Genomic DNA, 27,531 nt, shown 5'->3' on the forward strand with positions numbered 1-27,531 from the left:
ACCTTAGACAGCTACATCATTCTCCCTAATAGTATGGTTCATTTCTTCACTCTTTGAGAGCATGACCAGTTAGAAGGACAATGTGGGAAGTGTATCCCCTCACCCCAACTCCCACCAAACACTATTCATCATACTCAACAAGAAAAGAGTGTCAATTTTAAGCATAATGGATTTAATCCAGGTTCTCTTGCAATCAGTGACAAAAACGTGCATTGATTCCCTCAGTCACAGGTAGTCTGGCCTCAAGGCCACAAAGTCTGACAGACGCAAATTGACAGGCTACATCTCATTCACCTCAAAGGCAACGGGGAAAAGAAATAATCAGAAAGGGGCTCTGGAGTGGGGTTGGAAGACCAGCTGCATTTTTTTCCTAAGGAGGATTTTATTTTTTTTACTTAAAAATGAGGTCCTCTATTTCTAGCTGAAGTGTTTATTCTGAAGTTTTAAATAAGAATTAGGGGGGGGGGGGTTGGCTGCAAAGCAGCATAAAAATAATATTTAATCTAATTTATATAACCTAACTATTCCTTCCTTCCTCTTCCTCTTCTGTTTAGTTTCACATTGCTGTTTTTGTTCCTCGTGACTGCTATGGCTCCCTTCACATCATGCCTTTCTTTTACAGAAATAATTCTTCTGTGCTCTGCCTGTTCATGATAACTGCCTTCTATGTAAGATCGTCAAACACAAAAAGTCTGTTTCACATTCTGGAATCCTAGCTCAAATCCAAATAGAAAGTAACTGGTTCTTCAGTCAGTTGCATTCCATGCTCAGAGAGTCCCTTCCATGGGGCTCCATTTACATGTTACAGCAATGGCACAGGAAGTGCTTCATCATTGTGCTGTGGTAAGTAATTTTAAAGGTCCTCATATAGGCATGATAACAGAGGTGTTTGCCACATCTGTGCTCCCCACACTCTCCCCAACTCTGAGGGTCGAGGGAACCCCCAGAACTCATTTAGAGGGTGCATGGCAGTGGGAGGGAGGAAGTTCCATTGCACAAGCAGAAATATTTGCACTGACAGAACATTAACGTTGCTCTCTGAAATATACTCAGAGTTGAGAGTGGACTTCATGATCTTTATTCAGCTCATAGTGGTGAGGAGGAATGGAAGTTCCCCCAGAATGTCTGCATTATATACATTATTTACACAATGGGCCCCATGTGATTGGCTAATTCCGGGATTCACCTGTAGGCCAATCAGGTTGCAGATTCACTTCCACCTGGAGCTGGATTGGGTGGCTCCTGTAGACCAATCAGACTGTTGCCTTTTGGATCCTATTCAACTCAGTACATAACACTCTCTGTTGGATGCAACCCTTAGACGTTGCCAAACATGGGGCACCCTTCCCAAATAATGAGGGTGACATTATGACTTTCTAATGCAAAAGAGTATTAGTCATTTTCAAGAGCAGGAGGCAAAAGCCAACCTCTCACATTCCACAATGCAGGTGTTTGAATGATTTCAAAGATGATTGTGCATTTGAGACAGAGACCAGTGCTTCTCACAAGCAGGTTTCTTACTCCATTGCCTCATATAAAGATGCTGTTTTAAACAACAACCAGGAAGGTCACTGAGACTTGCCTGCCAGCCATATGTTAAGTGGGGGCAAACCATTTAAATGCATTATCTACCTACTCCTTTGAAGAGAGAATGCTTCGTTGATTTTGAACTCTAACAGGAATATTCCCTTTTAACATTTTAAAATAATGAATCTTCATTGTTTTCCTTAATATTTAAACACTATGAATAATTGAAGGGAATATTTCTCTGATTTTGTTTTATTGAGGGTTACATACAGTCAAAGCCTGCAGAGGCTTGGGAATTGCAGCAGGAAAAACAAGGCCCAGCAGTGAAATATTCAAGGCTATGTGAGGAAGTTATGCTGTAGCTAAAGCAAATGTTTTAATATGGTTGACTCAGCTGAAGGCAGCCTAAGATTGATAGGGTGGTGACTCCCTTTTTGCTCTAATGGCATACCCTGCAAGTGTCCCAGAAAAACATTTCCCGTGAGAGCACAGTGGTACCTGCCAGGAACCTCGCATAGTGGCTCCATGCAGTGATCTGCTTCTTCCTTCTGTGTATTCAGTTTTCCCTGACTGCAGTCATCTACACTGGTCTATGGTCATCCATGGATGACCTAAGCTAGAAAAGTTCTCTCCCCCCCCCCTTGGGTTTTCATTGTAATGTCCACTGACATTAAGGAGATGGGGGTGCCTTGACAGCTTATTAGGCTACATGAGGAAGTAAAAAAAAAAGTTCCTCTTTTTTAAAAAGAAGTACAATCAATGAGCTTAATTCTAACTTTAGCTAGCTTCTGGAACAGCCTGAGAAATCAAGTACAACAGCAGGCATTCCAGCATAGTTCTACAAATCTATTATGTAAATCTCTCTGCCTTAGAGCATTGCCTTTGGTTATAGCAGTGCTGAAACAATGTTCTCGTACCTTCCCTTCAGAGACCCACCTTGGCTTATAAAAATAAATAGTTCTTCATTTTTTCATTTTTTCTGGAATGACTTTGTTGTGTGGTATGCTTTTCAATAACAAACCAAATAGGCAGCTTGTGTTTTGTGGTCCTTACATTTCAAGCACAATTTTAGTGTTTTTCTTCTTGAATGAAAACGTGTTCAGCTTTGTTATCACCCAGGGATGTAATTGCTCACATGTAAACCTATATGCATCTTCTTCATAATTGTACACATCTCTATTACATTTTATTTACTGGGTTATATAATGTCAGAATTTTATCTAAAGTTTTCTTCTTCTTTTTCTTCTCTTCAGCTATACCAGAAGCCATTTTCTCCTTAGCAGAAATTAGATTCCTTCTGGAAAAAAAAATATATTTCACATCTTTGGAATGAACATGTTTTTGAGAATTGGTACCCTGCAGGTAAGATTTAATTCACCCCTCCCTAACTTTTAATCTACTTTGCACTAAAGTCACAGAATGAAAATCATCTCTTCAGATTTAGCTAAGCACAATCCCACATGGAAAACTATAATAGAAAAATATTCTTTATATTTTCATGTGTGAAGAATACAAATTAAACTTTCCAGAACTGAAGTATGTGTTCTTTAAATACATGAGGTGCTTACACTTAATTGTATTCTTTTGACCCCTGGTATCATAAATACACGCTATATTTCTGTGAGTGTGAACCAAGAATATTTACAATACAATGGGAAATCATTACAGTCTGAAGGTTTCAGAACGTAACTGGAGTCTGTCCCCAGGGATAGCTCTCCATAATTAGGCATGACATAGATAATCATGATTAATTATGTTTCTGGATAGTCATCAGCCTCTGATAAATTATTGTTGTTTGTGATAATACTAAGGAAAAGAAAGCAGGATGACTTTTAAAAGGCCATGAGGAATGGACAGAACAATCCTATGCTCAAATTTCACCAGGGAGACGGAGAGCTGCTGCTGCTATGATGGTGGAACAGCATCCTTACTTGTGACTTTCAGGTTCCTCTTGAATACATTCTTACGCAGACAGGCCTACGCAGTTGCTTAAAATTTTCTTGAGCAGCCAGTCATTTTAATTATCCTTCTGTGTTGCTTTTGAATGTCTTTTATGCTGCTGTACACCACCCTAGTGTTTTGCGAAAAGGTGGTCTATAAATACTTATATAAATAAATAAAACAAACAAATTATGCCCCCATACATGGAGGCAACCAATGAATTAATTACGATAGGCGCATCATCCTAAAGCACACATACACACTGACATCAGACAAACACAAAACACACAGGAAACATACAAGATGGTCCATCAGCCCCAGCAACACAGCCAGCAATGACTCCAGTATTGCTCATCCCAAGGTATCCCAAGATTTGAATCATCATATGTTCCACTTAAGAACTGCTTTAGAGCACAAAGTAAATGTGTAGGCCAGAGGCCTGCTAAAAGCATACAAAGTTCTTCCTGGAACAAGGATTCAAAACTCTCTCCTCAAGGGAAATATTCTTTTTTCCAAGCAGTGAAAGAGGTTAGGATAGACAATAGGGTCTATCCTATTGATAGGATATCACAACATCACAAAAGTTGCTGAGGGTTTTTTTTAAGAAAATTCTTGAGCTCCCCCCCCCCCCACAAAACACCAAAAAATTGCGATTTTTTGATTGACTTGCCTAAGATCCAGGACAGAGCACCGCCTTTGGAAACCCCCACCCCACTCTGGACATCAATCCCACCTTTGAAATCTCAGTACTGTCTGGGAAAATTCAGACATATGGCAGCCCTATAGATAAGAAAGGCAGCCACAGACATAAGCACTATAAAAGCAGCTAAGCAGATGTGCTCTCAAGCATTGGACATTAGTGGAACCAAATTCAAATCTGAAATAGCGTGTTCTCCTTCATGGAGAGCACGTGTTGCGGTGGGGTCTGCTGAGCCACCCCTCTGTTACCAGGCAGGGTCTCTAAAGATGGCCTGGGGCAGTGATTGGTTCACTGGGTTGCTGGGGTAAAAGTTATGTTGCATTTTTGGTGGGAGGGGTAAAATGTTTAAATACTCTGCACGCAGCCTGGAGCTTTCTCTTTGCTGCGTGCAACGGATCACCCACCCACCCACCCTTGAGTAAGGGGTTGTTGCATTGACCTTGCTATGCCTGTCATGGGGTCGTCTGCCATTGGGGCAGGGGCTTGGTAGGAATTTTGTCCATCTGGCTGATTGGCTGGGTCATTTGGTTTTTGCCTACTGCGTAGCAAATTGTCACAACTTGTAAGGTTGCGGTTAGGCATTGGTTATAAATTGGTGGAGGAGGGGTTAGGATAGGCTGGGCCTGCCCCTCCATGGTTGCTGCAGAAAGAGAATTCCGTTAAAGGAATCCTGGGGCTTGCCATCTTTTCGTCCAATCCCTGGAATGGGACTAGGGCTGGCAAGCCTTCGGGGAGCAGGCGGGTGAGAGTTGAGGGTCTGTGTCTCAGCTCCAATTCCTCCCCGACTTGCTTTCCCCCGCACTGTCTTTCAGTGGTGCCCGGAAGTCAGTTCTGTCCCCAGGCGGGGGGACAGATAGTCTTAACCAATGCCTAAACAACCACTCACGTTTTTGTATTTAAATAAAGTTGTGGCCAAAATTATGCCAAAAACCTTAAACAAAAATTAAGTGGGCGTTGTGAGTTATTTGGGGGGTGGCTTGGGGACCTCGACACGCAAATGCATTTATTTAAAGAGCACTCTCAGTGTGGGTTACAGAATTCTGTAGTAGACTGATAGACATGGCACCAAAAGGGGGGGAAATGGGGAGGGAAGAGGAAGCAGCAAGATCAAGCCCATATTCTTAAAAGCGGCAGCTCTTATAATAACCCATTGGGATGGAAACAGTTCAGGAAACCTGGAGAAATGGCTGCTGCTAGATGACCTCTCAACTCTCAAGACCAATGGCAGCTGGACCCTCAATAATGCCAATTTATATCTGATATAAATTAAGGAGAAACCTCAATTTATGCAGTAGGACACAATCATGAAAATCTACCTGGGTTCAGATGAAACCTGCAGACTGTTCCAAGAATGGACATATATCATTTTTTTATCACAAGAATTTTCATGAGAAGTTTTTTTCATACAATTAGTATTAGTTCACAACAGAAGAATAGTCCCAACAGCATTGATTATATTTCCTATTCTTTCCTCTCACTTCCCCATTTCAGAAACTAGGAAAAAAATAACTGAGGAGCAAAGTCAGAGCTGGAGCATTACTGGTTGGTTGCCAAAGCTTTTGGTATAGTTAATTTAGCATCCATATTTGCTATTGACATATAAATACTGTTTCTGTACACATTCAATATACGTAGTCCAATCTTCAAATCCCATAAGCTAGGCAGCAGCTGAACCATATCCGTGCACTCTCTGCCTGACAGAGAACGCTCCATTTTTAATAGGACTTCAAAAATTGAAATGACAGATGTGAATGAGCCATATTAAATTACCTGGCAAATGCAGCTACACCCATAAAAACATGGTGATCCAGGTGCTTCACTATTAACATCTTTCCAAACACTTCGGCTTTGATCCAGAAATATGAGCACTTGTGTATTTTTCTTTTTAATGGAGAGCCTCTAGGTCCCTTTAACCCCCTCATTGCTGTTCTCAAGGTGGAATGCACCTTTTGAAACCCTTTTTGTATCATTCAGCTCAATCCTACACAAGTTTATTTAGAGAAACAGACCCATGCGTGCCTAGTTCTAGAAATACTCTCAAGTAATTCCTCCTCCCCCCCCTTTTTTTTTTTTGCTTTATCCAGTGTATAATATTAGTAAAGATTGTTGAGTGATATACCTGTGGGCAGGGCTTTTTTCCAGCACCACTCAGATAGGCGCCATTGCCATTCTAAGAGAACGAGGGAAGGGTTCACGGTCAGTTCTAGAAAAATAACACTGCCTGTGGGCTAGCAGGTCTTTCTGTCTCAGTGGATTTTTGTACCTATAAAAATGGCTTCAGTCATTTCCATCCCATTTTCCTAACTTTGTGTCTGATTACAAGAGGCTTTTAAAACCCTCACAAATTTAAGCAACACTTCTCTACAACCTTCAAAAATGACAGGGTTTTGAGAATCGCTAAGCAAAACATCAAAGCAGTAGGAAACCTTTTGTGCATTAGCAATACTCAATCACAATCACAGACAATAGAGGTGCAGGATAAAATAAATACAATATTACAGCTACTAAATAATTGAAATACATTTGGCATATTAGATACACAACAGCAATGTCTGAATGGAATGATTAATAAGAGTTAAGCTTCAGAGAGAGAGAGAAGTGATTTCTTACATTTTCTGAAAGCATTTTCCTATGAGAATTGCAATTTTTATTACTTTCTGAACTGAGAGGATTGTGGGTGTTTTTAGTTCTGATTTTCTGATTAAGTTTTAAGATTCATCCAGAATGAACATAGTCTCAGGTCTGAGCCACTTTAGCTATAACACATAAAGCAGCAGAAACAATAGGTGTTGGTGGGTTGTTGTTTTTCAAAGTTGAAGGAGAAATCAGTGTTTCTGATGTGCATTGTCATCCAACATTTGTCTTTGATAAAGTGGGGAAATCTATTTGATTCGAGGTAACAATGGAACAAAAGTAATATATCTACATCATGGGGCTATTGACTCTCTGATATCACTTTTAGTTCTCTTAAAATTAATACATTTTCCCACTCTTAATTTTGTGCTGCAGACCTCACTTGAAAATAGTCCTTTAGAATGTGCAGACATCTCACAATAATGTCAACTTTATACTGTATCTTACTCCTAGATCAGGAACTCAAAGGGGGTTGCAGCACTGACAGGGAATCCAAACTACAGGAAACCAGCATAATTTACAGCAAGGTAAATTATGTCAGGGCAACTTGCCCACTCCAAACTCCATTCAGGGGCAAGTTGAGCTGGTCCAAGCCCTGCAGAGGAAAAACAAGCTTTTATTTTAACGCAGTGCAATATAACTTACACCGGCACTTTGGGGGGTTTCATTGCTGTTGGGTTGCTAGGTCACATAACTGAACTGAACCAAGTTTGGAATAAGGAAAAATCTTCCCCATGCCTTGTCCCATCCTGTTACACCCCCAGAAAGATCCTTTTTAAGGATTTATCCTGGCCTCATCTGAGCCCAGCTGAGCTGTGATTGGAGACTTACCTCAGTATATCTCCAGCTGAGTCAGGATCAGAGACTTCAGCTGGCATAGCCCTGGTCCAGCCCAGGCTCAGGTCAGAGATCTGCCTGCTCCAAACTCCACTTATCCCAGCTTGGATGTGAAGTGCTTCCTAAATTCCTTTCGTTATTTAGAAAGATTTATAGACTGCTCCTTTTTTAAAAAAAAGGGCAGTTCACAAAACATAATTGAAAAACAGCAACAAATAAAAATAACAGATAATGGTGCCTAAAAGGTAATAGCATAGGGGGCAGAGGAGTCTTTCTGAGGGGAGAATTCTACATGTGGGATGCCTCAGCTAAAAAGGCCCCCTCTCTAGTCATTACCTTGTCAGGGTTATCAGGGATTTTGGATGCTGGTCTTAATACCCAAGCAGATTCATGCAGTAGAAGAGGGCTTCCCAAGTACCTGAATCCTTGAGGAAGGTCTGTAGCTCAGCAGTAGAAATCATGCTTTGTGGACCCTGCATATCCAGGCTGGAAAGACTCATCTAGAAACGTGTCAGTCAGCATAGACAATATTGAGTTAGTTGGACCAATTGTCTTACTTGGTATAGGGCATTCCTGTATTCCTGTATCCCAAGCTGTGTGAGACTTTGAATTGTTCATGGAAATGGGCCAGAATTCAACGGAGCTTTTTTTCATCCCATGCATGGAATTCATTAAATGTAACTATGGTGGCTACACGACTGATTTTAAGCAGCTTTGAGCGCTGTTTTGTTTTTGTTTTTACAATCAAGTGGTGTATAAATTTTAGGAAATAACTATAACCTTTAATGATTTCTTCAGAAGTGCATTTTAATTGATTTTATCCATAGAAACAACAAATAACCTAATTTAAAACATAAATAAAATTCTGAACATAATGCATTAATAAAATGTAGTTTCTGAGACTAACAAGTACAGCAAAAATCACATGGGAATTAATCTCTACAAATTACAGTATAAAGATAACAAGCGTTGCTGCTATTCTTACAGATATTTACAGCATAACAAAATAATGACAAATTCTACAAGGTAGTGCCTTTTGTCCTAGAATTCATAAATAAACCATCCAGAATACATCTGATACGGTAGTAACAAATTGGCCAGAAAGAAAACCAAACATATGCTTCCCTATGTAGATAATTTGTTACTTATTCATATATTCAGTCAGTATTTAATTGCAGCAGTACATTTTGGCATGTAAGTCTTGTAAGTTTTGTGCCTGTTCTATGCAAATTCAATAAAAGATTTAATTAAACTTTCATAACAGTTAGATGTCCATGCAAAGAAAAAGTTTCTTCTTCCACACATCGTTGTAATTCAGCTTTATACAAACTAAGCCTTTTCAGCTCCCCAAAATACTTTCTTTTAATATAGTCTATGCAGAATCCAAAGTTATTTATTTTAAATGTCACCCTGTTTTGATTCCCGAAGCATTTTTTTTGGGTTGAAACAATACTGAACATGACAATGGCAGGCTTTTTCCTCAAGAATACTCTTCTTTTCATCTAGTACAAAGCTTAGAAACGCTTGTGGTTGACTAAGAATCCTTGCTTTTAGAGCTTCTTATTTTTGTTTGTTTTTTAAGTGCTTTATTTTTGTACATTAGTGCTTTCTCCTCTTCAAGTCTTACATTTGTGACCACTACTTGACTTCTTCCCACATCCCCTGCTTTTGTTGAATTTCCAGTTATTTATAACATTTCTACAAAGATCATCTTAGAGGAACCTTTAACATTCATTTTCAGGGTAGGCAGTTCCTGCATTTATTTCTTTGTTGTCTAAGGCTGAGACCACAATTTCTTTTAGCGGATCTGAGATGAAAAAGTTAAGAATACATTTTTTTAAAGAATTCTGTGGGGCGGTTTTTTTCTTCAAATAAAGCATAATATTTCATTTGTGACAAAATAGGTTAAAAAGTGCAATCCTAAGCATATTTATGGAACTTTGGGGCATATTACCAATTAAGTGTCCTCTTTAGGCATTCACTGTAGAACATACAATGTGGCCTGCAGGAATGCATATGGCTAACACCCAAGGTAACATGCTCCTGAGCTGGTATGTGATCTGCTGAGTCTAAAAGAACCCAGTTCATTGCACAAAGGGTTTCCAAATCCGGATCTCAATCCTTGTGTTCATCCTATTCAGGATGAGCTAACCCCCTTGAGACCCTGCCAGTTGCATGTTGGCTTGTATATGAAAATTGTGGTTGTGCCCCAAGGCCCCCAAGCCCTTCCCCAAGTAAATAACTTCACACTGACACGTAATTTTGGTTTAAGTTAATAGGCAAAATTTAGGCCACAACTTTATTGATTACAGCAAAGTGAGTGGGAGTGGTACTGGTATTGGCTTAGGCATTGGCAACAGACTATAACTGACTCCTGCCTCTCTGGCTGGTAGTCTGAAAGGGCAAACACCAAACGAGGGAGCAACATCAATGAAGATCAACCGAAGCTCACCCCGGGGTTCCTGTGGTCCTGGCATGGCCCTAGCCCCTAAGCAGACTTCGGACGAGATCCAGAACCCCCAGATTCCTTTACCGGGATTCCCTTATTCATGGAGGGGCAGGTGATGGCCGCACCTCCCTCCCACACACTTCATTAAGCCAATGCCTAACCACCTAACCTTACAAAGTTGTGATGATTGCTAAGGGGGTAGGTGAAAACCAAGTGGCCACTGCCAATTTGCCAAATGGAAAAATTCCTACCCGGCCCCTGTTCCAAAACAGGCAGCCAACCAATATCCAAAGCCAGGCCAAAGCAGCAACACCTAGAAATAGGGAGAGGAAGGTGGGTGTTCGGCAGCACAAAGCAAGTGCCTCAGCCATGTCACACTGCCGATTTTATAGGTCCCCACCAATCACGCCACCTGCACTGATTGGCTCACCAAATTGGCCTGGTGTGATTGTGGGGCCATACAGACAAGGCCTGGGCCACACCTAGCACCTTCGACCTGGCAGGGGTTGTCTCAGGGGCCCATGCGCAACCAGGATGCTCGTTAAAGACAATCCCATTTGTAGCTTCTATAAAACAATGCAATTGTCTTAGCTAGTAATTAGATAAACAAGGGCACAGAACTAATGCACTGTACAGAACACCCAATATAGTTACGATGAGGAAGGAAACAAGAGCCACAAACTGCAAAGGAAATTAAAATTGCTGGCTGACTCACCTCACATGGTTATAGCATAAAGCATTCAACAATGAAGCTCAAGGTGTGCAAACTTATACATGACAACAGCAAGCACATTTTTCTCAATTGGAACAAACTTCTGTAGCAACAAGAGCTGAAACAAAGTGAGAGAAATGCACACAAATGTTCTTAGTGATCTACACAAATGTTGTTTCATTTACTGAGCATATTATTTTTTTTCTAGAAATGGTTAAGAAGCAGACTTTATGTCCTGAATCAAGAAAAAAGAGCAGGTTTTTTAAAATGTCCCAGAAAGTTAACATTTCATGGAGCCATTAAAGTTCCATTATAGCACCTTGACAAGTAATTTCAAAATGGCTGCTTTATATATTCCAACTGTCCTAATTTATAAGGGCAGGCTCTGTCTTCTGGTACTTATGTCTTATAAAATGGACTTTAGTCCATGATAACTTAGTAAATGTGTTCATTTTTAAGGCACACCAAAATTATTTGTTGTTTTTGCAGAAGCAGACTAAGATGACTACCTCTTCTGAAAGTTGTATCCCTGATAAATCAACTTTATTTCTCTTTTGAATTTTCAGAGAGAGTTTGGGGTGCTTTAAAAAAGAAAAGAAAATATTTTGTGGACATGGGGACATTGGGAAGGGACAGAAACCGGGGCGGGGGGGGGAGAAAGAATTTTTTTAAAAAATGTTTATGACCTTTGTGTTTGATTATTATGACCTATTTTTAAGATAAAAGGGAAATTCGTGGAAGGAATTTGAGTCGACCTTAGAAAAGGATTTAATATTTATAAGAAAATTGGATAAGCAAAATTTGGCCAAGTAATAAGAATCAAGTATTTCTTTAAATATATATATATATTATAATAATATGTAAAGGATGAGAGATAAGAACTTGCTGAGCTAATTTAATTGAATTAGGATGTATGAAGGGGGGGTGGGGGAGGTCAAGAACTGGGGTTAGGAAAGTAAGGATATGAAACTTTATATGTGTTGTCTTTGTCTGTGTGTGTGTGTCTGTGTTTATAAAATGTGAAAACTCAATAAAAATTTTATAAAAAAAATAAAAATAAAAAAGAAAAGAAAATAAAGTGTGAACATATGCACCAGCTCTCATTTCCTTACACTAAGAATGGCAGACAAATTCCACTTTGTTTGCATTTTAATTAGAACTTACCTAATGCATACTTCTCAAACCAATACATGACTACATACAGCTGTCCTCCATAATCTGCACTTCTCTGAATTGTGATAATGCACCATAAATACACCAAACAATGTATACAAAAATGCATTATTTTAGGGGAAAGTGTTTTCAAATGAATATATTAGTGAACATTGAAAAATGCATTATATTTAGGAAAGTTGCTTGCAAATACATATATATTAGAAATTTGCACAAAATGCTGCTGAATTTTCATGGGGATATTTGTGGGGGAGGGGAATGCAAATTGTTGCAGAAGTCAAGGAAAGTCCAGCAGAAATGAGTTGTTGGAATGCAGTTATCAGCTGGGTTTCTCTCTCCCTGTGTGTACATGGACATAAGTAGGGATAGGGAAGAAATTTGTTTTAGTTCACTTTTTAATGCAAACCTACCTAATTCACTGTGGTCTAAACCACTGTGCCTAGGGCTTGCCGATTGGAAGGTCGGCAGTTTGAATCCCCGTGATGGGGTGAGCTCCTGTTGTTTGGTCCCTGCTCCTGCCAGCCTAGCAGTTCAAAAGCACGTCAAAGTGCAAGTAGATAAATAGGTGCCGCTCCGGCGGGAAGGTAAACGGTGTTTCCGTGCACTGCTCTGGTTTGCCAGAAGCAGCTTAGTCATGCTGGCCACATGACCCGGAAGCTGTATGCAGGCTCCCTCGGCCAATGAAGTGAGATGAGCGCCGCAACCCCAGAGTCGGTCACGACTGGACCTAATGGTCAGGGGTCCCTTTACCCTTTACCTTTACCTAATTCACCCTTCTTGAAACAGTGTGATGGGGAATCTGTGGTCCTCCAAATGTTGGACTCCAACATGTATCATATGTGGTGGACATATAGAAAGATCAGAGAATGTTGGTGTCTTGTTTATGATGAGCTGAAAAAAAAATCTTTGTGTTAACCTTTATAAAAAAGCCTGAGGCTTTTCTGCTAAGCATTCTCAGCAACAATATTCTGAAAAATCTGAAAGAATTTTTTCTAGATGCCACGGCTGCAGCTCAAACATTGATAGCAATGAACTGGAAAGGGGGAAATGTTCCTACCATATCGGACTGGCAAAATAAATTACAGGATTATATAGAAATGGCACAACTGACAAATAGCTTGAGAGGTAACACAAGACAAATATTCATACAAAATATAAATATAAGAAATATTTATGAAATTATAACAATGGTATAACGTATATGGCAGCATTTAATTGACCCTTATATAATGAAACATATGAGAAATAAGTCAAAAGGTATTAACTGTTGTAAGAATGTATTAGAAGGAATATAAAGAATAACCCAATAATGATAGGTACATTCAGTACAGTGGTGCCTCGCAAGACGAAAATAATCCGTTCCGCAAGTCTCTTCGTCTAGCGGTTTTTTCGTCTTGCGAAGCATCCCTATTAGCGGCTTAGCGGATTAGCGCTATTAGCAGTTTAGCAGCTTAGCGGCTATTAGCGGCTTAGCGGCTTAGCAGCTAAGCGGCTATTAGCGGTTTAGCGGCTTAGAAAAAGGGGGGGAAGGGGAAAAACTCGCAAGACTCGCAAGACGTTTTCATCTTGCAAAGCAAGCCCATAGGGAAATTCGTCTTGCGAAGCGCCTCGAAAAACGGAAAACCCTTTCGTCTAGCGGGTTTTTCGTCTTGCGAGGCATTCGTCTTGCGGGGCACCACTGTACTAGAATAAGACTATACACTGGGAAATGATAGGAAGTCCAACTACACCTTTTTCTTTTTCTTTCTTTCTTTCTTGTTCTTATTTTTCCCCCTTTAATTCATGTTAATAAATAGATAAGACAATAAAAGATAGGAAAAATAGGAATCAGTCTAATTTATGTAAGTAAACCGAATATTGCTTGTATATGGTTTTTGCTTACACGGATTATATACATGTTTACTCAAGAAGATGTACAAAACACATGTATATGTATATGTTATAAGAGATATGCTATGTGAAATGTGTCATATGATATAAGAGATGTTAATAAAGATAATAAAAAAAAATGTTGGACTCCAACCCCCATCAGGTTGAGTGAGACATTTCCAAGGGTCAGGAAAGATAGGAGTTCTGCTCCAGCAGCATCTGGATGCTACAGGTTCCCCATCCCTCCTTTTTTAAGTTGACCTTCTCTGGAAGTTAGTAACGTAAAGGTAAAGGAACCCCTGGCCATTCGGTCCAGTTGTGACCGACTCTGGGGTTGCGGCGCTCATCTCGCTTTATTGGCCGAGGGAGCCGGCGTACAGCTTCCGGGTCATGTGGCTAGTATGACTAAGCCACTTCTGGTGAACCAGAGCAGCGCACGGAAACACCGTTTACCTTCCCGCTGGAGTGGTACCTATTTATCTACTTGCACAGCGTGCTTTTGAACTGCTAGGTGGGCAGGAGCAGGGGCTGAACAACGGGAGCTCACCCCGTCACAGGGATTCGAACCGCTGACCTGCTGATCGGCAAGTCCTAGGCTCTGTGGTTTAACCCACAGTGCCACTGTCTCTAAAGTTATTTGCTTTCATTTCAGCAACCACCCTTATTTTGAAAACTGTCCCAAAAAGAACTCTTCCAACCACATCATAACTGATTTGTATTCTCTTCTAGAAATGAAATTTCCATAAAGCCCAGTTTCCAAGTAGCAGGGGAAACACAGCTCACATGTACTGTTGACCACAACCAAATTCAAACATGCTTCTGTTGTCAAAGAGGCAGAAACAAATTACTGCAAACTATATCTATTCAGCATACATTGTGACCTGTCGGAGCTGAACAAGAGATATTTGTTGTGTCCTTGCTTTTTACTGGATTTTGTAAGTCACAAGTGAGGGCAATTCCCCCCGCCCCCAGAATTCAGCTACATAGTTTTCCCAACAAAAGTTCAAATTTCATTAATGTAGCATAACTTCCTGCTGTTGAAACAGCATCTCCTGCATATATTTCTTTATTGTTCCTTTATCAGAATAATGATGGGGGGGGGGATGCAAAGTGGAATTATTGTAGCAAAGGTGCAAATCTACCCAGAAATGAAAAAGGAGGCATCCATTTCAGTGCTTGCCAGTAGGCATATTTTAATAACAAATACACTGCATGAGGCCAAGTACTTTCAACATTTATTCAGTATATTATACTTTCTCATTGTATTAAAAAACAGAGCCATACTACACTTACAAACATCTTGTTTTCATGAAAGACATCAGTCAAAATGTTACATTAACATTCAGTTTGGCTTCGATTGCCAAAATGAATTTATTAATTCTTGAACCTTGAGGTCAAAAGGACTCCAAGAAAATACTCAAAGGCACTCTTTGCATGTAGTGAGAGTATCCAAAATACATGTGGAAAGTACATACTTTAAATAGATAAATTGCAAAATAAATGTTCTCGGATGATCCGCCAACCACTGCTGATTGGGGCAATTACCCTTTGCACAGGCAATTAAAATAATTTGCAACAAGGGGAAAAGAATATCATATCCATCTCCACTACGTGGTCAGGGCTTGTTTAGTATAAACAGACATTAGGAGGATATTCTGAATATAGTAGGAAATGGTATGAAGGATAGATTATCTGCATCAGTTTACCCTTTACTTTGTGCACTTTGCCCTTATTGAGGGAATTCATTGAGGATCGGACACACTAATGACATTCTGGCGTTATTTGCTTTCCTGTCATCCTCCTCTTAAAAGAAAGTATCACATTATTTATTTTTTATAAAGAAAAGAAAATTGCATTGTTTCAGGTTAAAGTCAAATGATATTATTGATTTTCTTCTTCATTTTTAGTGCAGAAATTATGAATCTTTATCTCATAAATTATTTATATTATATATTCTGAGTCCAATGGTGCCTTTTCCATCAGAAACCAAAAAGACTCCAGAAATGCAATCCTATAGTTGAGATAGCCTGGCTGAAGAGTCTTTAGAATCTGGCAGAGGTCTTACTACACTTGACGCAGGTGGCGCTGTGGGTTAAAGCCTCAGCGCCTAGGGCTTGCCGATCGAAAGGTCGGCGGTTCGAATCCCTGCGGCGGGGTGCGCTCCCGCTGCTCGGTCCCAGCGCCTGCCAACCTAGCAGTTCGAAAGCACCTCCGGGTGCAAGTAGATAAATAGGGACCGCTTACCAGCGGGAAGGTAAACGGCGTTTCCGTGTGCGGCTCTGGCTCTGGCTCTGGCTCTGGCCAGAGCAGCGATGTCACGCTGGCCACATGACCCGGAAGTGTCTCCAGACAGCGCTGGCCCCTGGCCTCTTAAGTGAGATGGGCGCACAACCCCAGAGTCTGTCAAGACTGGCCCGTACGGGCAGGGGTACCTTTACCTTTACCTATTATTATTATTGTTGTTGTTGTTGTTGTTGTTGTTGTTGTACTCCACCATTCTCCCTGTCAGGACACGGGAGGCATATAGATAAAAATAAGGACCATTAAAAACACAGGACGATCAATTATAAAAATTAAACATTTATAGCCAGTGTGGTGTAGTGGTTAAGAGCGATAGTCTCGTAATCTGGGAAACCGGGTTCGCGTCTCCGCTCCTCCACATGCAGCTGCTGGGTGACCTTGGGCCAGTCACACTTCTTTGAAGTCTCTCAGCCCCACTCACCTCACTGAGTGATTGTTGTGGGGGAGGAAGGGAAAGGAGAATGTTAGCTGCTTTGAGACTCCTTAAAGGGAGTGAAAGGCGGGATATCAAATCCATACTCTTCTTCTTCTTCTTATAGAATTAAAGCTATATACATATATAAAAACTGTGATATATTTCTCAGCCATGACAGATATGCTAGTAGAACCCCATATTTCCCAGCAGAATACTATACCAGCAAAGCTGTTCCTCAGTGAAGATATGTCAGCAGGGTGAGGAGCACACTAATGTCATATCCTCTTCCACTGCTGTCCATGGTCACACATAATCAATGACAAAGTTTCCTCCAGCCCTAAACATGTCATGGCCCTGTGTTCTCAAATTCACAGTGCCTAAGCATCAGTAGCTCTGAAGAAGAAACAGGCTCACTCCCTGCCCTGTCTAAAGTAAACCCGCTAGCATTATATTCTGCACCTAGCCCCACAAACTATGAGGATGTACCTTTACAAATGACTCTGAGGAATAGACTGACACACCTGTGGATCCAAAAAAGTCCTACATAACTCCTGCAAACCTAGTTTCCACAGCCCAAAACCTGCTACCTAGAAGGAGTTGACAGCTACACTAAAGGATAGTGACCCCTTCTCCAAAAGAATGCAGCTCCCATTCTAGATCCTCCAGGCCAGGCTATAAACTGGGATTTGCAACATGCCAGTGACTTGTTTCTTCCTGATCACAGCTACAAGATTGTTGCCCATGGTCCTGAAATGCTTGCTCTTGAGCTCTAAACCTGCACCCTTGCTCTTGTCCAGGGTCCTGACCTCTCTCCAGCACAAAGTCAGTTTAGGAAATCCTGTGCATGTTTCCATCACTTCATTTGGGCTGCCAACTGACTTCTGTTGGAGGGTTTTGTTTTGTGTTTTGTTTTGTTTTGTTTTGTTTAAAAAGCTTCCCCTGTATTGGATCACACCCTGTACTGAAGCCACATCAGCACTATTGAAATTAGGCTATGGTACAACTCAGCATGCAATCACAAACCATGGGTCATTGGAGCTATGGCCCCATGTTGTGCATGCACGCATGCACGCGCACACACACGTGCACACATACCTTTAGTGGTGGGAATTAAGAGAGGAAAGCACTTTGCACCAACAGCTTAGCCTCCTGATACAGATAACCGTTCTTAGAGCTACAGACACAAAACACCCATCACCAAACTCTACTCACTCCACTTCTATATCAGAGGCTGCCAAGACAAAGCACAGGTATGCAAGGTTGGGAAGCCCATGTTGTATTGTGCAGCTGGCATGACTGTTCCCTATATCTCGGTCTCCTCCATACATTCTTTGTTCTGTGTCAATACTGTGTCTTCTGTGAGTTGTGTTTCATTCTTCCCATCAACAGTGAAGAATCTCCTACTCTCAGTTATCCCAGTTGCAGAAAATCTCTCTGTTGGCAAAGGTCAGCCGTACGAGCCATTGCCACTGCCGAATAATAATAATAGTAATAGTAATAAATGTATTTGTATCCCACCCTCCCTGGCCGAGGCCGGACTCAGAGTGGCTAACATCATGAGCACCTTCAACTGTGTAAGGTAAAGCCCAGGTATTTGGAGGAAAACAAACAGCTACTCCACACAGTGCTCCACTGGAATCCCCTAAGTAAGAAGGTGGCATGTGCTCTGTGACATAAGACTTGAACACTGGCAACACGAAACACTTCCTCTTCCCTCTCACTTCCTCACAAACATGCAGCTTCGGGAATTATGCTCTCCAGCTGCTGACAATTGTTTGTTACTCTGTGTGCTGCCTTACTTCCTACAGGTTGTTCCACCACAGATATAGGAGCCATCATTGTAGTTCACAAGATAAGGTATCAGGTGGGTGCCCACTCATTAAACCAACCCATTATGCATTGCTTCAAATGCATCTGAATGTCATTAGTAAAGATGCTTGTGTGTGCTGACGGGAAATGTATAGATTTCTGTCTGGTTTGGTTTCATATGTGAGACAGGGCTTGCTACCTCGGAGTGCATATTTCCCCTTCTTTATTTACTGCTTCTCTGTCAGCGGTGCCGCTGCTGAGCAAATGCTCCTTGCTTATTTACAGCCCTTCCCCACCTCTCCTTATGTTGAACAGGACCTGCTTTGTGCCACCATTTGCCTTTCCCCCTGCTGAGTTCATTCACCCTTCCCAAGACTTACACTTATGAAGAGGGTTAAGCTTATTTTGCCGTTGGATCATGAGGATTTGTCAAGGAAGAGATTCCCTGTGTGGCTCCTCGGTTGTAATTATTCAGTGCAGAGGAAATCTGTAAGAGTGCATTTCTCCATGAGATAAAACTTTTTTAAAGGATTAGATCTGAGTGTTGAAGGCAAGCACATAATTGATTGGAAGGCTGGTTAAAACTTTACTGACAATTTTTTTTTTTTAATTTTGTCATGGAATAATCCATTACCGCATAAGTACCTGGTTGATTCAGGGTCCTACTGAGACATTTTGCTGCCTCAGGTGCCCCACTCCACCCCCTGTCAAGGTGCAAATAATCCAAGGTCAGATAAGTTATTCTAGCGTCTGAGACATGAACTCCCACAAGCATGCCTCCCTAGTAATAAAAATACAGCAATATATTAAACAAGTAACCATTCACCATCTTTTCATAACACCCAGGAGCTGCTGCCTGAGGCGGCTGCCTCACTGTGCCTAATAATAGGACCGCCCACAGAGTAGTTTATAACATGCCCACAGATGAAAGGCTTAATGGTGAAATAAAAAGGTTGGTACTGCTAAACTGCAGTATGCCTTATGCATTTTTCGGGACCAAAACTGAGACCAAAGTGATTTCACCCAAATTTAAGGGATTATAACTCAGAGATTTCTGACTATTAGTGTCAGGCTTAGTTAAATAAACCTCAATGCCTCCTAAGAACTGCCAACTTTCCAAAGTGTTAGCAGCAGTTCCATGGAAATGAATACTTTTCTATATATAGTTTTTAACTCATGATCCAAATACTTGAACACTTCTCAGGCTGAAGGAGAGTCATGGCAGGTGAAAAGTAAAGTCAAAAGGAATTCAATAATCTTCTTGTTTACAGTAGTAACATACTCGTCCAAAATTCCTTTTATGTATCTTTGAGGAAGTATTTTACTTTCTCTACTTTCAGATTAGCTACAGGATGCCAGAAAACATGTTCTCAAAGCACAGGTATTGCACTGATAACAGCAGTAATCCACGGTGATTTAGCAGACATTTTAGGTCATGAGGAATGGGCTGCCAATAAGAGGTTCCAAAGAAGTTTATGGTTTTCTTTCTACTCTAATGCAATAGGCTAAGTGAACAATGTGCTGGTTTTTAAAGAACAGTTAGGAGCAGGATGAATAGGTCATAAAGTCCTTTCTTTATGCAAAGGGCTCGCGATTAAGCCTGGCATATAATGATGGGCAGTGATGCTCTTTTGATTAATGGTGCTTGATGCCTGGTGGATTCTCATTTCAAGTTGCTTTACAGAATATTGTTATACCTGGGAGATGTTGATTTGGGACCAATAAAGCCTGCATATTTGGTCATGTTCCATCTCCTCTAGCTGTACACTTGTGAATAAACAGCTGAGATTTAAAATGCACTGTAAGGATGTTTCTACATTAGCAATCACATCATTGGATTTTAGAAATAAAGTTCCATGTGCAGTGTGTGTATGTACGGTATGTATTGGAAAGGGTAAGCCAAGGTTAATTCCCCCTGGTATGGCAATTAGCTTGGGGTGGGGTTGTCCCTGATGCTAAATGCCACACAGAGGATGGCTTTTACTATGATTTTGGCTGGAGATGGAGACAAGGTTTAGTTTTTAGGCTTAACTTAGTATTTAGCCCTAGCCTTCAAAGTTATAGGGCTCCTCCCAGCCCTGCCATTGCCCACGCTGTGTTGGACATAATTTATGAAGATAGCTCTATACATGGAGTCTCCATGTACAATATAGAAACTTGGGTAAATACAGTTCTCAAACAACATTTAGTGAACCTCCATATGTACAACATTCTCCCTGTTTCAGAAGTTATGCCCAATACAGTGGCAACAAGGGTATGTGGAGCCATGCAGCTTAGGGCTGGAGTTAACTGCATGGTCTCACAACCTTTTTCATTATGCTTGATCTCATCACACAAGGAATGCTTGTAGAGTGCCATCACTTTAACCAAAACTTGTCAAGAGGCACAAATTGCTGACATTTTAGGTTTTGGTTCATGAGTGGCCTTGGATCAGCCCTGATAATCCTATTAGGGGTTGTTGTTTTTGCAGAGCTGAACCTTTATTAAGTTACTGCAGCACCTGAGAGGCCGGCACATATTTCAACTCAGCTCAGCAGTGTAAACATTCAGCTCTATTACAAAAAAAGTAAGTTTAAAAGTTTGGCAGTATATTTTACATTACTGTGCTTATCCAAATATTTTTTTGCTATTCTCTAATGTCTAGACTGCATCTTGGCAGAGAGACAGGTCACAAAAAGCCAACAATTTACACTCCATCCTGCTGCATATAAAGTGCTTCATTTTTCTCTTCTTCACATGTCTAATGAATTTCTGTGTTTCTATAAATGTGACACTAATATATACATTATGACACTTCTGAGGTAAACTACAAGTACAAATTCATTATTCAAGGCTCTTTTAAAAAACAAAAAACAAATGCATTGTAGAAATATTAACTTTATGTGCTAGGGTGTCTAGAATAGTGCTGCCTGTTCTATGCCCATGTAAAGAGCATTTAAAGACTTCACTGCCTCTTAAAAGCTGAGGTCAATCAAGGATTTCAGTGCAACAATGAATTTACAGCTCCACGTCAAGAACTCACCAGACACTAGAATCCAAGGCCACCCTATGTTGCTGAATGTTGAAAGATTCAGAGATAGACAAAAGCAAGTGTTTCTTATTGAATTTGCTTCCACGATATATAGTAATGACTATGCCTTTGCATAGACACCACCACCACCCTCAATCTGATTCTGCTGTGTTTGATGTTCTCAAGGCTATGCCAAGAATAAAGCAATTCAGTAAAACTTGTATTGATTGATGGAACAAACTAAACTGTTCCATCTATGTGATTTCGAGGCAAAGAGAATAGAGAACATCCATGATTTTGCAGTAGATGCATGCTTCTAAACGCTTAATAAAAATACAGGTCAAAGCAAGGAGGACACTAATCACGTTGATTATCACAATTGCTTTAATCAGGAGGTTGGCTGTGCATGCATTTCCTTTATTTCTCGACAGCGAGGGAGTGGGTTTGAAGTTCAGTGAAAGAAACTGAGTGTCCATTTAGATTGGACCAAATCACTGATATGCACTTTGCAGAACAGAACACAATTTTTTTTCCCCAGTAGCCCCCAAGTTTTGAGCAAAACCAGATTTAGAGTGTGAACTTCAAAAAGAATTTCCTGGAATGCTCGCTAATATGATTGCTTGCTAGTACATGAGAGAAATAGACAACTGCTGTGTTAAAACTGAACACAGCACAGCAGATAAATGTATACCAATTCACTTATCTGGATGACCTGAGCAGCATAGAAAATAATGAATGGGAAATAATATGTGAACTGCAGCGGGGTGTTGCAGGCACAGATTGGCCTCACTCACACTGCCATATGTATGAAGGAGTCCTCTGTATGTACTGATTGGGCCAGGTTACCCCCTCAGATAGATGAGCTCTTACCAATGTGTGTGGGTGTCACCTGATCTTCATCTTATATCTTTCACTTATATCATGGACCTGACACTTCTTGTCGTGTGTGGGTTTGGAAAAAAAATCTAGATGAACAGCTGAAAATTAGGGACACTTTTACAAGTATGATTCTGACCTCTCCCCATGAGTTCATCCTGTGTACCATGTCATCAGTACAAATGGTTACTGTTACACAAATAGGTTGTCCAAACTATTAAGATGTTCTCTTCCTACAATCACACGGAATAGTCACCTCTTTCCGTATGAATCTACCCAGACCCTGAGATCATCTTCTGAGGCCCTCCTTTGTGTGCCTCCACCACAAAAGGTCTGGAAGCTGGCAACACAAGAACAGGCCTTTTCTGCAGTGGCTCCCCATCTGGGGAATTCTCTTCCCAGGGAAGTTTGCCTGGTGCCTTCATTATGCATCTTTAGGCATCAGGCAAAAACATTCCTCTTTAACCAGGCCTTTAATTGATTTGATTGACATCCTATGCCCTTTTAAAATGTGTGGGGGAGGGGGTTATTGGTTGTTGTTTTATTTTGATTATGTACTTTGTGGTTTTATAGTGGTTAAGAGCCGTGGACTCGTAATCTGGTGAACCGGGTTCGCGTCTCTGCTCCTCCACATACAGCTGCTGGGTGACCTTGGGCTAGTCTCACTTCTCTGAAGTCTCTCAGCCCCACTCACCTCACAGAGTGTTTGTTGTGGGGAAGGAAGGGAAAGGAGAATGTTAGCCGCTTTGAGACTCCTTCAGGTAGTGATAAAGCGGGATATCAAATCCAAACTCTTCTTCTATATTCTGATTTTATCCTGTGAACTGCTCTGAGACCTGCAGGTATAGAGCAGTATAAATAATAATAATAATAATAATAATAATAATAATAATAATAATAGGATTGTAGAAAGATCTGGGGGAAATCTAACAACTGCTTTGTGGATAGCAAAGCTCAACTCGAAGATACCAGGCCAACTTCAAAACTAAGACTGCTTCCAAACATCCTTCTCTGTCACTTGATTGGTACGAGTTCCCCTTTATTTACAGAGAACTTGAGGCTGGAAAGGTCAGAGTAGATTACTAGAGTATAGCCAGTGTTCAATTGATCAAAACTGACCAACTGAAGCAAAGAACCTTTTAATCAAGCTACGTCAGGGTAGCAGTGGAGGAAACCTTCTCTGCTGCAGCTCCTTTCCTACACAGTGCCAGTGATAGGTTGTTCCAGTTGGTAAATCCAAGATGCAACATTTTACTACTATATATAAAAGATAGGCATCCAAGAACAGCAATACAACTTTTCTATACATAGCAGGTGGGGATGTCTCTGTCCCACTTCCCCTTAAACACTATAGCTAAGTGTTTGCTCTGTGCCTCCTAAGTGTCCATAGGACTGGATGATCTATAGCCCTCTTCAGACATTCCCTCCCAAATGCAATGCAATTTGAGAAGAGTGGGTTGTGCTTCTTCACCCCACCTCCTCTGACTCTCCCCTGCCACTGACCAGGTCAAGTTCACCACATGTTAGGAGGGTCACACCTGCAAGTGAGAATCCTTCTTTACTCATCACCCAGTTTGGAACCCTGGAAGATCAGATTCTAAGTCACAGGGGGAAATTACACAAGTGCAACAGATCCTTGCTGCAGACATTTGTTCTCCAACTGGGGGAGGGCAGCAAAGAAAGTGACGGTAATGCAACAGAGGGAAATTTCACCACTCTCTCCGTCATCACAGGAGGGGCATAACATCTGAAGAAGACATGTACCTTCCTCAGTGCTGATTGAAAACCCAAGAGAGTGTCCACAAATACTTGATTCAAGAAAACTGCTGACTCTTAGGAAGCCCACCTGGAGGTTTGACAATAAGACTCTGGTAGTGTCTTCGTGGGCATGCTGAAAGGCTATTGCAACTAGGGCAAGATTATGGCAGCACAGATTTTGCCTGAACACACAAGAGGCACAAGCTGGTTTTGAATAGTGGGTAATCATATTATTTTCAAGTGGAATGATCCCAATTCAGCTTTGAAGTATCCCTGCTTACAAGAGCTGGAGAAACATGGGAACGAAACACTGTTGGTTAATTAAATCCAATGCTGCCAGTATTTATTTGGGTGATTTCCCCTGTCTTGTAATTTATGAATGGGTAGCTTAAAAACCACTTTCCAGAGTCATACATTTCTTGAATGGCTCCCTATTTATTGCAAATTGGTTGTGCCTGTACAGCTGTGGGTAAGCAATGAAGCACATGCTTAAGCAATAACAGAGCTGAAAAACCAACTCAAGTACAAGTGGTATAGCTTGTTTATGTGTATGTGAAAATATCCATTCTTTCTAAATTCTTACATTTCATTATGCTGTGTTGGGAATCATGGTGCAGATAAGAGCTAATTACATTTTATATTTCTTTTTTCAAGCCCACCAAATATTCAAGTGAATGGTGTGTCAATTATTTATCTGCACAACACAGAGTGAGAGTGTTTTCAGTGCTACTGAAATCTTTCAATGTTGTTGAGATCACTAGAAGCAATATATTCTGTCTGCCACAATCAGTGGAACGAGTTAGCAGAACAGGCAGGTTTGGGGCTAGATGTTCAGAGCTTCATTTTTGCTCAAAGGCATAAGCAGTTTAATAACTTAATTTTTGTTCATGTTTTCTGTTTATCATGGGGGGGGGGACGGACATGCTGAGGTGAGATTAACTCTGTCATTGCTAGGTATTTTCAAAGCCACAAAAGAATGGTCTAATATTAGGTAGCTTTATTCTTTTTAGTGTAATTTTCATCAGAACTGCGCATTACATTTTCTGGCCTCTCCTTTGATATAGGAGAGATCTCATAATTTAAGCTCTGTTTTTCAGATAACCAGTAAAGCATGCAGATATTATGTGTCAGGAGAAGCTGACATCTAGCCTATGGGTGGGCAGAGCAATCAATTTCTAGTCTTTGTTAATTCATAAATCTTTTCCATCCAATTTTTGCATTAATTTGTGTGTGTTCATATTTAAATAAATATCTCAAAGTACAGATGTCCCAAAATACACATTTTGTAGTTTGTTTTGAGCCAAGAAGTGTGTTGTGAAATTTGGAGAAGTGTAAAATTGAAAAACTTCCATTCCTATCAGCCCCAGCCACCAAAAATAATGGGCAGGGATGATGAGAGTTGCAGCCTGAAACATCTGGAGGGCACCAGGTTGGGGAAGTTGATCTATGTTGTTAAATCCAGGCAATATGGGAAGGTGAATTACTCTCTCAGTAAGGGACATTTCCTGCCTATCCGCCCACATCCAAATATTCATGGGTTCAGTCAGTATGTACAAATTGTAGAAAAGCCTTCATTCAAAACTCATCCACCCATTTTACAGCTTTTCCACTTTTTCCTCAGATATTTCCACATATTACAATGATTTTACAATATTCCCAAATATCTTCCAATCAGAAAGTCATTTCTAATTGCAGGATGAATAATGTTTTGAAATTCTATAAATTCCATTACCTTGTAATTGTATTACTGAATTAAAAGAAATTCAAACTAGTGCTTAAACTGAAGGGCCTATTAGACACCCACAGTTCACTAGAATGCATTCCACCATTTTCATCGTACAAAAGCTGAAAACGCGCCGTTAACATATCTCCCCTGTGATAAATCACGTTCAGTTTTCTTTTCCCTCTAAAGAGTGGTGCATTTTAAAGTCACAATGGCTTGTTTAATTATTAATTTCTTTATAAAAGTCCCCAAAAACTGAAGGTATAAAATTATTCAGTATGTTCCATAAATACTGCTGTCATTGCTTTGAAACTTTAGATCATTTGCTCTCCAGGGCCACTTGCTTGTCTTGCAAAAATCTTGGCAACTCCATGCAGATCTATGATACCGGATGCTAAAAATAAAAGCCGTAATGTTGGTATGTATAGCTGGCTCTTAACAGCACAGAATAAAGAAAGTATGTGCAAGTGCATACAGAGGCAATATGTAGGATGTAGGCTGATTCTAGGCAATGCCAGCCCTTTCCCATGAAGGAAACTGTTGCAGGGCACAATCAGCCAAGTAGTTCCCCTGCACAACTCTAGCTGACATGAAGGGGGCTAATGTAAAAGCAAATTCTGCTTGTTCTGTTCCCATTCATCTCTTGGGCCTTTACAGGAAAGCTTTATAGCGGATTTAGTATATACAAATATTATTAGCTTTAATAAGAACATTGAAAGAGCCTTCTGAACCAAATCAGCATCCTGTTCCCCACAGAGACCAGTCAGAGATACTTCCACCAAACTACAAAAAGCTGAGTTGGGCGACCTGTGGCCCCTCCAGATGCCGTTGGACTATACCTCCTATCATCTCTGATCCTTGGCCAGGCTGGCTGGGACAATGGGAATTGCAGCACAACAATATATGGAGGGGCACAGATTCCCCATTCCAAGCACAAAGGCAATGGCTCTTCCACACTGTTAGCCCTCTGGGAACTAGCATTTAGAAGTATTATTTAACTTCAGGTTCCACTTCAGTTACTATGGCTAATGGCCCTTAGTAGACATATCCTTCCTGAATTTATTTACACACACCCCTTGTCAAGCTTTGACATAGACTGCAGCCAGTGTCCAGTTGTGGCACAGATAGGCCAGAGGAAGAAGTTGTGGTTGAAGATCGGCTGGGAATCAGACTCTGGTGAAGACAGTTGTGAAGCAACAGAGGTAAAACATGTGGTCAAGGATGGACTGACAGACATATTCCAGATTCAGCCAGCAAGTCTAAGACAGTATCTACCCCATACATTTAAAGCACTGTTATACTGTCCTGAGATCTTGTGATGAGGGGTGTCGTATAAATCTAATAAATAATAATAATACAAAGAATTGTGGGAACTATGGTTTGTTAAGGATGGTGAGACTTGCTAGTTCCTGTCACAGAGTTACAATTTACTGAGTGATCTAGCCATCAATCCCTCTTCCTAGGGAACTCAATGAGACAATTTGCTAAGACTGAGAAATCAGGCCTGGAGCCAGACTTTGATGGGTTCTTCAGATCTCCTGATCCAGCTGAATTGAAGAGCTGTAGTACCCTCTCTCTCACTGTGATGAGTGATGATGTAGCACAGATAGGGTCAGTAACTTATTCAGCCTCTACTGTAAAACTCTTAGGTCCTGCTGTTTGAGCCCATTAAAAGTCATCTAAGTCAAAGGCTATCACTACATCTTGAGGCAGTAAATTCCATAGATTAATTATATGCTGAGCCTGAATGAAGAAGTACCTTATTTTTTATCAGCCCTGGATCTATCTGAGAGATCG

At 40.7% G+C, this 27,531-nt stretch overlaps 1 long non-coding RNA gene across 1 annotated transcript in view; it reads left to right on the forward strand.

Moving 5' to 3' along the window:
- Positions 1-769: 769 nt before the first annotated feature.
- LOC307215295 overlaps positions 770-27,531 on the forward strand; it is a 66,405-nt gene continuing 39,643 nt past the window's right edge. Inside the window, exons 1-2 of the long non-coding RNA XR_013838436.1 lie at positions 770-843; positions 2,781-2,889. This is a non-coding gene — a long non-coding RNA (uncharacterized lncRNA). The remainder of the gene's footprint in view (positions 844-2,780; positions 2,890-27,531) is intronic.

Source organism: Podarcis cretensis, assembly GCF_951804945.1.
Source record: "Podarcis cretensis genome assembly, chromosome: 4".
NCBI lineage: Eukaryota > Metazoa > Chordata > Lepidosauria > Squamata > Lacertidae > Podarcis > Podarcis cretensis.